A 9,437-nucleotide genomic window follows, 5' to 3' on the forward strand; every position below is an offset into this window, starting at 1 on the left:
AGGCCTTAAAGGGATTCTGTCACCAGGTTTCACCCCTGTCAGCTAAACATATGCTGATGTTCAGGGCCTCATCACGATTCCTAATGTGGGCTTATAAATGTGATCTGTAGCCTTATTTTGCTAAAAAACAGCTTTTACTAACCTGTCACTCAAAGAAATAAGGTGCCCAAGGGGATGTCAAGCGATGCAAGGTGCCAGCCGTACCCACCGCCTTTCAAGACTTCTGCGCCGCCTCCTAATCCTCTGTGCCGCCCCTCGCGCTCCCTCCCTCCCCCCTCCTCCTGCTGTAAGATCTCGCGCGTGCGCACAGGGCTCTGCCTGATGCGCCCGTGCGGACTTCTCCATTTTGCTTCTTACAGCGAAGTGCGCATGCGCCGGCACTTCGCTCAACCCCCTGTATGATCTGCACTCTGGCGCCAGCCTCTCGGAGCCCTGTGCACACGCGCAAGATCTTACAGCAGGAGGAGGGGGGAGGGAGAGCGAGAGGCGGCACAGAGGATTAAGAGGCGGCGCAGGGCACGAACGGCGGTGGGTGCGGCGGGCACCTTGCATCGCTTGACATCCCCTTGGGCACCTTATTTCTTTGAGTGACAGGTTAGTAAAACCTGTTTTTTTAGCAAAATAAGGCTACGGATCACATTTAGAAGCCCACATTAGGAATCCTGATGAGGCCCTGAACATCAGCATATGTTTAGCTGACAGGGGTGAAACCTGGTGACAGAATCCCTTTAATCAGTGATGTGTGGATCTAAAATTGCTGTCCATTCGAATACACAGAATAAACCCATTTGACTCACCCTGATAATGGTGTCTGCATCTTACCAGCCCAGTAGGTTTACATAGATCACACCATCATCCGAAGGATGTTATCAAGACTAAGCTGGTGATTTACATGCAGTGATATTTGGCTGGAAAATCCACAATTTTAGTAAATGAACAAATAAACTTGGCATAAAGTGGGAAGTGAATGGGGAAAACATAGTAAGGGCTCGTTCACATGACCATTGGTGTCCCGTTCCCGTATTGCGGACCGCATTTGTGGATCCGCAATACACGGGCATCGTTCCACTGTCATTCCGCATTCATTTCAATGGGTCCGCAAATCCAGAGATGCGGAACGAAAGCACGGAACGGAACACTACGGAAGCGCTATGGAGTGCTTTCTGGGTTTCCGTTCTGTGCCTCCGCACCGCAAAAATATAGAACATGCTCTATCTTTTTGCAGAACTGAGGGATCGCGGACCCATTCAAGTGAATGGGTCTGCGATCCCCATGCGCATTTCCCACGGAAGGTGCCCGTGCATTGCGGAGCGCAATTTGCGGCCCACAGCGCGGGCACGGGCTTCACATGTTCGTGTGAACGGGCCCTAAAACTGCAATAAACCCTGATCACAGCAGGTACTAAGAATGGTCAGCTTTCTGCTGCATTTGTCTAAGCAACATCTGTGGTTCCCAGTCGTCAGTCATTTCCAGGTTGTCATTTCTGTCCCCAGGGTTTTAGTCAACATTAGTCATCACATAGTCCAAGGATCAGCAACCTTCAGCTCTCCAGCTGCTGTGAGACTACAACTCCCAGCATGCACTTGGCTGTTCTGGTAACAGACATAGAAGTGAGAAGAGGATTCTTGGAATTGTAGTTTCAGAACAGCTGGAGTGCTGGGGGCTGCGGATCTCTGACGCAATTTAGGAGTTGTGACAAAACAAATGGAAAAAATGCAGCTCTTGAATCTAGGTATATATACATCTATACAGTAGTGACATACCACATTATAGAGCATTGTCAGCACTTAAAGGGGCATTCCCATCCTAAAAGGGCCTTACACATTAAAGTTGACTGATGAAATAGTATGAATGACTATTCGTGGCGGCTGGCTGCATATTACAGTATGTTGAAAATGGGATTGGTCAGGTTGGAAAATTTCTGCATCTTTTGTGGCCCCATTGAAGTGAATCGGCCCGCATCCAACCTGCAATGTGGATCGGATGCGGACCAAAAATACGTTTGTGTGCATGAGCCCTTATGAAAACAGTTCCATCAGAAAGGGATATTTTTTTTAACTTAATATTCACAGAAAATTTTCTTTTTAAATTTTCCTTAATTTGAAATGTTTAGCTGTTTTCTTTTAAGATGAAACAAAAAATACTGTCCATCTGTAGCAGTCAGCACTCTTATATAGTTAGGTAATCCACTGTCAGTTTACCCTTGCTGAGAGGGGAAGATGTTATCTAGAGGATAATCCGCATGATAATAGTAGGCATATAATTAGGATAACAGTATGACAGCTCTGTTGTTCGCTTGATAGGCCTAGATAAGGCTGCTCACAGAAGAGCACTGCACTTATCAGTGTAATGTCTGATGCTCTAATTGAGTCACTTTCCATCTCTGATCACAGTGATTGGTCAGACTGAGAAAGTCAAGCGAGGCTGGTTCCTAAAAAGTCCAAGCAAAGAAGGAAGTGAAAGAGCCAGGAAGAGAAAGGAAGTAGAATACATGAAGTGACTTCCAGAAAACCATCCACAATTTTATGTTTTTTGTAAATTTTATAAAAATACATAGATTTTTCACATATAAGTTGTACATGCCAAAAAATGTTTGATGGTATTTTTTTTTTAGGAATGTGCATTTAAGACCTCTTGCACATGAACGTGTGCGCCCCGTGGCCGTGCTGCGGGCCGCAATGCACGAACACCCACCGTGGGGCAGCGGATCGCGGACCCATTCACTTTAATGGGTCCGCGATCTGGCCGTTCCGCAAAAAGATAGGACATGTTCTATCTTTTTGTTGAAACGGAAGTACGTGACGAAACCCCACTGAAGCACTCCGTAGTGCTTCCGTAGGGTTCCGCACCATTCCGCATCTCCGGATTTGCGGACCCATTGAAGTGAATGGGTCCGCATCCGTGATGCGGAATGCACACCAAACAGTGCCCGTGTATTGCAGATCCGCAAATGCGGTCTGCAATACGGCCACAGGGCGCACACGTTCGTGTGCAATAAGCCTAAGGCCTTCTTTAAAGTTGTTCATCCATGTGTGGTTGGGGGACACGTGACCTCTGAGATCCTCACGAAAATCAAACTAAAGCGGCTGCATGCATAGATGCATGGCCCTCTCATTATGTTAATTCATAAGACTCATGAGGGTTTGTACCTCAGCAATGACAATGAATATTACTGGAAAACCTGATTAATCTGTTCACTTTGAAAACTAGATGCTTCCTTGGCACAGTTTGACCCATGAAGTCCACCTCCAATAAGGAAAAAATACATATTGTAGATATACATAACATGTATAATGAAAAGTTAAAAAATCTACATCTCCTATCAACCATCAGTGAAAAATGTATTGTATGCAGATGCCATCCGTTTTTCAGGCAAGCCCCCTTCACTTGTATGGAGCCAGGGCTTCATGAAGAACAGACAATATAGGACATTATGCGATTTGTCATGAACGTAGAGATGATGCATGGAAAACGATGCTCATGTACACATACCCATTGTAATGATTGGGTCAGGATTCAGTCCGGATGCTATGTGTCCACTACACGCATTGGGGCACATTTACTAAGACCTGCTTTTTATGACGATCTTAGTTTTCCCCACTGCGCTGCCGTAAGATGTTTCCAGGCGCAAAAGTAAGGGTACTTTCACACTAGCGTAAGAGGAATCCGGCAGGCAGGGGACTGCCTGCTGGATCCGGAAATACATGCGCAAACAGATACTATTTGTTTTTGGATCCGGATCCGTTTGACAAATGCATTAAAATACCGGGTCCGTCTCTCCCGTGTCATCTAGGAAAATGGATCCGGTATTTATTTTTTTCACATTTTTAAAGGTCTGTGCATGCGCAGATCGGAAAACCGAATCCGTTTTTCCGGAACACTTGGTACAGGATCTGGCATTAATACATTTCAATGGAAAATAATGCCGGATCCGGCATGTGTTCCGGAATATTCGCCGGAGAAAATACCGTAAAAGTGACTGAAGACATCCTGATGCATACTGAACGGAATGCTTTCTATTCAGAATGCATTATAGGACAAAACGGAAACTTATTTTTATTCGGTATTGAGCCCCTGTGACGGAATTCAATACCGGAAAACTTTAACGCTAGTGTGAAAGTACCCTAAGTAAATTTTCTGGGGCTGGAGTTCCAGCCCCACATCGCACCTCACACGCCCCGCCCCTATCACACCCAACTGGCGGACACAGTGCAAAACCGGCCGTGCAACAAAATATTGCAGCGGTGTAGGTCGGCACTCCAGTATCGTCGTGGTGCGCGCCATTTATAAGCGGCACTCCGTGTCAACTTTTGAAGAAAATTACTCACTTGCAACGCGTTTTGGCTATTACAGCCTACAGACATGTGCAAACACCAGTTGAACAAAAGTTTAAACTGAGTGCCAGTCTTTTTCTTCAAAAAGTTCAACAAAATATTGTCGCACAGCCGGGCAGAAAAGAAGACTTGTAACACTTTTGTCACAAGTCCCTTAGTAAATGTGCCCCATTGCATCAAGACGGAAAACTCGCTCTTGTGAAAGAGGCCTAAGGGAAATGTATCACTCTGTAGTCCAGGCTTTTCGGCACACATAAAATTGTCTAGACTGGATACAACCAGGGGTGGACTGGCCATAGACCCTACAGGGAAATTTTCCGCTGGGCCAATGCCCAGAGGGCTACCTAAGCTCTCCTCTTGTCCAAAAGCCAGGTACATAATGATCTGATACTCTCATCATTAATTCATTTAGGCAGTATTTTGTGCTGCACTTTGGTATCTGGTTCTGCTGTGGTCGTATTTTATGCTGCACTGTGGTATCTGGGGCCACTTTTAGTTTTTTTTCCAGGGCCACTTTAACTTTGCAATAACTGTAGAAAAACTCTCAGTATGTACTAGTTTATATGGATATATTGGTACACAGAGGTGGATACTGTGTAACTGTATGGCGCTCATAGGAATAAAAAGGATATTCGCTACTGAGTGATTAAGTCATGGTTTAGGGGGGTTGAGCTATTGTGACGTAAAGTGATAGAAGCCAGGTACAGAGAGTGCTGATCACTCAGATTGTCAGAGGCATGTTTGCAGGAAGCACAGATGCTGAGTGAGGACGCAGTGGTGACACCCACACATTTCCTGTTACACACCTGTATACTGCTCTGCAGGTGTCTCCAGGCTGCACTGTGTGGGAGTCTTATCTTCATACAGCACAAACCAAAAGTTTACATGGCAGAGAACATAAATCATATGTAGAAATCACACCCCTATGTCTTGAATAATATAAGATTTGCGATACTAACTTATGGCTACATAAAAATAAATGAATTTAAAGAGCATTTAAGAGGGCTGAAAAAGTCGTGGACTGTCAGTGTGCCCACCACCTATCTACCCACCACAGTGTTCTTGATCTGTATATAGTTGACAGTTGTCATGTTTTGCTAATTGTATGTGATGATGTCCATATGGCTAAGGCCTAGTTCACACGAACGTGTGTGATCCGTGGCAAATTGAGGGCCGCAATACACGGCCACGGTTCCGTGTGCATTCCGCATCACGGATGCGGACCCATTCACTTCAATGGGTCCGCAAATCCGGAACTGCGGAACGGCCGCACGGAACGGGACCCCTTGGAAGCACTACGGAGTGCTTCCTTGGGGTTGCGTCCCGTACTTCCGTTCTGCAAAAAGATAGAACAGTTCCTATCTTTTTGCGGAACGGACGGATCGCGGACCCTTTAAAGTGAATGGGTCCGCGATCCAATGCGGCTGACCCACGGCCGACGATCGTGCATTGCGGCCCGCAATTTGCGCGCCGCGGCACGGGTCGTGTGAACTCGGCCTAAATGTGCCCTTTTTTGCAGTTTACTCATGATATTTATACAAATATAAATGTGATGCATGTGATTCTTGTACACTTTTGCTGTAAGGTGGTATACAAAACTGGCCTGGTCACATGTGGTAGCACTTGGAGTCATTTATCAAGGGACCATTTTCGACCTAAAAATAGTCGCAAGTCCCTTTTTGTACTGGCCATGTGACAATATTTAGTCGCACGGCCAGTCTTACTCTGTGCTTGACAGTTGGACAGGACAGGGAGGGATCGGGGGCGTGCCAGGGTCTGTGTTGGGGCCGGGACTCTGGCCCCAGCAAAGCTACTAACATTTACATCTGGAAACAGAGATAAATATTGGTAAAAAACGACTCCAGCCAGAGACTGACATCGTTTTTTTTCTCCAGGCACATGGATTCGCCTAATTTAGCACGAGATGCACGCCTCATCATAAACTAGCTAAATGTTACGGCAGCGTAGTGGGGAATCTTAGACTGGTGTAAAAAGCCAGTCTTAGTAAATGATCCACAGCATGTCAATTTATACTACAGATTTTTACAGATTCTACTCTGTGCAATTAAGTACCTAAGGCCCCTTTCACACGGGCGAGATTTCCGCGCGGATGTGATGCGTGAGTTCAACGCATTGCACCCGCACTAAATCCAGACCCATTCATTTTTATGGGGCTGTTCACATGAGCGGTGATTTTCACGCATCACTTGTGCGTTGCGTGAAAATCGCAGCATGCTCTATATTGTGCGTTTTTCACGCAAAGCAGGCCCCATAGAAGTGAATGGGGCTGCGTGAAAATCGCAAGCATCCGAAAGCAAGTGCGGATGCGGTGCGATTTTCATGCACAGTTGCTAGGAGATGATCGGGATGGAGACCCGATCATTATTATTTTCCCTTATAACATGGTTATAAGGGAAAATAATAGCATTCTTAATACAGAATGCATAGAACAATAGGGCTGGAGGGGTTAAAAAAATAAAAATAAAAATTTAACTCACCTTAATCCACTTGTTCGCGTAGCCCGGCTTCTCTTCTTTCTTCATGATGGATCATGTGATGGACCATGTGATAAGCGCAGTGACGTCACCACAGGTCCTTTTCCTCACAGAAGAAGACAGAAGAGATGCCTGCTGCGCGAACAAGTGGATTAAGGTGAGTTAAATTATTTTTTATTTTTGTTAACCCCTCCAGCCCTATTGTACTGTGCATTCTGTATTAAGAATGCTATTATTTTCCCTTATAACCATGTTATAAGGGAAAATAATACAATCTACACAACACCTAACCCAAACCCGAACTTCTGTGAAGAAGTCTGGGTTCGGGTCTAGGTTCCATATATGCCGATTTTTCTCACGCGCGTGCAAAACGCATTACAATGTTTTGCATGCGCACGGAAAAATCATCCTATCCGGGCCAAAAACATGACGCCCGTGTGAAAGGGGCCTAACTGTATTGGGTAAAGTACTTAAAAGGGTTCTGCAGTTTGTTTAAACTGATGATCTATCCTTTGGATAGATCATCAACATCTGATCGGCGGGGATCCGACACCCGGGACCCCTGCTGATCAGCTGTTTGAGAAGGCAGTGGCGCTACAGCAGCGCCGCGGCCTTCTCACTGTTTACCGCTGGCCCAGTGACGTCATGACTAGTAATAACTGGCCTGGGCGGGGCTACGATCCATTCAAGTGAACAGAGCTTAGCCGTGCCCAGGCCAGTGATACTGGTCGTGACGTCACTGGGCCAGCGGTAAGCGCTGGAGCGCCAGCTGCCTTCTCAAACAGCTGATGGGCCGGGGGTCCCGGGTGTCGGACCCCCGCCGCTCAGATGCTGATGATCTATCCAGAGGATAGATCATCAGTTAAAACAAACTGCAGAACCCCTTTAACTGTTTTGCCCCAGTCCAGCTCGGGCAGAAGGGGAACAGGGGGGCTGTTTTAGCTGCTCATATCTCCTGATTAGTAGCAACTAGAGACATTGGCCTGGTGTTGTTTGAAAACTGGCATTCATATAAGACTAAAATAACAGCATTAGCAGAACATCAGTATATGGCTGTTAGAAATTGAGTCGGGAATAAACACGGTAAAACCTGCTTTTACTTTGACTTTCAGCTGCATTCACTGCATCCCGATGTCTAACAGTGATATTTTCCTATGTACTGAAGATAATGCTGTGATTTTAATATGTTTGAAATGCCAGCTTTCAAACAATACAAATCCCATATCTCTAGCTGTAACCAATCCAGAGATATGAGCAACTAAAGCAGCCCCCTTCCCCCTCAGTCTGGAGGAGGGGGTGGGTAGTTGGGGAGCTGAAAGCCTGCAGTCAGTAAGGAAAAATTGTAAAAAATATGTAGAAATATGGCATTATCATCAGTGTACTGACCAGCAGAAAAAAAATTGTTAGTTCCACAAAATAAAGTAAAAATTGCAGTTTTTTTTTATCTTTGCCCCTAAAATGAAATAATAAAAGTGACATTTTTGGAAGGGTTTTTCCAATTTTAACGTGATTGTGAGGGGTAGGCTTGAGCAAATCGGGTTCGGATTGCTCTATCTGAACCCAATTTGTTTGAAAACTTCATTAAGAATATGGGCCTACTGTACCGTCCTACTGTAAGATGCATGGCCTCCACGGAGGTCTTTCAGAAGTTTCAGCAAATATTGCGAGACTTACTTCATCTTGCCTCTATCACATGTCACTTTGTTCATTCGCATAAATTACTGTATCAAAATATTAAACCGAACTCTGCTTCGTGCCTCATTAACATGATCATGATCCTGATCCGTCTTAAAAATGCCTTGCAAGAACGGATCCGTCTGTCCATTTGTCATACGGACAAACTGATCCATTACGTTTTTTTTTCCACATTTTTACCGGTCTGCGCATGCGCAGACCGGAAGGACGGATCTAATACATTTCTATGGAAAAAAATCTGGATCCGGCATTCAGGCAAGTCTTCAGTTTTTTGGGCCGCAGATAAAACCATAGCATGCTGCGGTTTTATCTTTTGCCTGATCAGTCAAAAAGACTGAACTGAAGACATCCTGATGCAACCTGAACGGAATGCACTCAATTTAATGCTTAGGGATAAAACTGATCAGTTCTTTTCCGGTAAAGAGCCCCTAGGACGGAACTCTATGCCGGAAAAGAAAAACGCAGGTGTGAAAGTACCCTAAGGCCTCTTTCACACGGGCGTTGCGGCAAAATGTGCGGGTGCGTTGCGGGAGTGCAAAACATTGTAATGCGTTTTGCACTCGTGTGAGAAAAATCGTGCATGTTTGGTACCCAAACCCAAACTTCTTCACAGAAGTTTGGGCTTGGGATCGGTGTTCTGTAGATTGTATTATTTTCCCTTATAACATGGTTATAAGGGAAAATAATAGCATTCTGAATACAGAATGCATAGTAAAACAGCGCTGGAGGGGTTAAAAAAAATAAAAAACTTATTTAACTCACCTTAGTCCACTTGATCGCGTAGCCCGGCATCTCCTTCTGTCTCCTTTGTTGAACAGAACCTGTGGTGAGCATTAATTACAGGAACAGGACCTTTGATGACGTCACTCCGCTCATCACATGATCCATCACCATGGTAAAAGATCATGTGACG

This window comes from Bufo bufo, chromosome 3, assembly GCF_905171765.1.
Source record: "Bufo bufo chromosome 3, aBufBuf1.1, whole genome shotgun sequence".
NCBI lineage: Eukaryota > Metazoa > Chordata > Amphibia > Anura > Bufonidae > Bufo > Bufo bufo.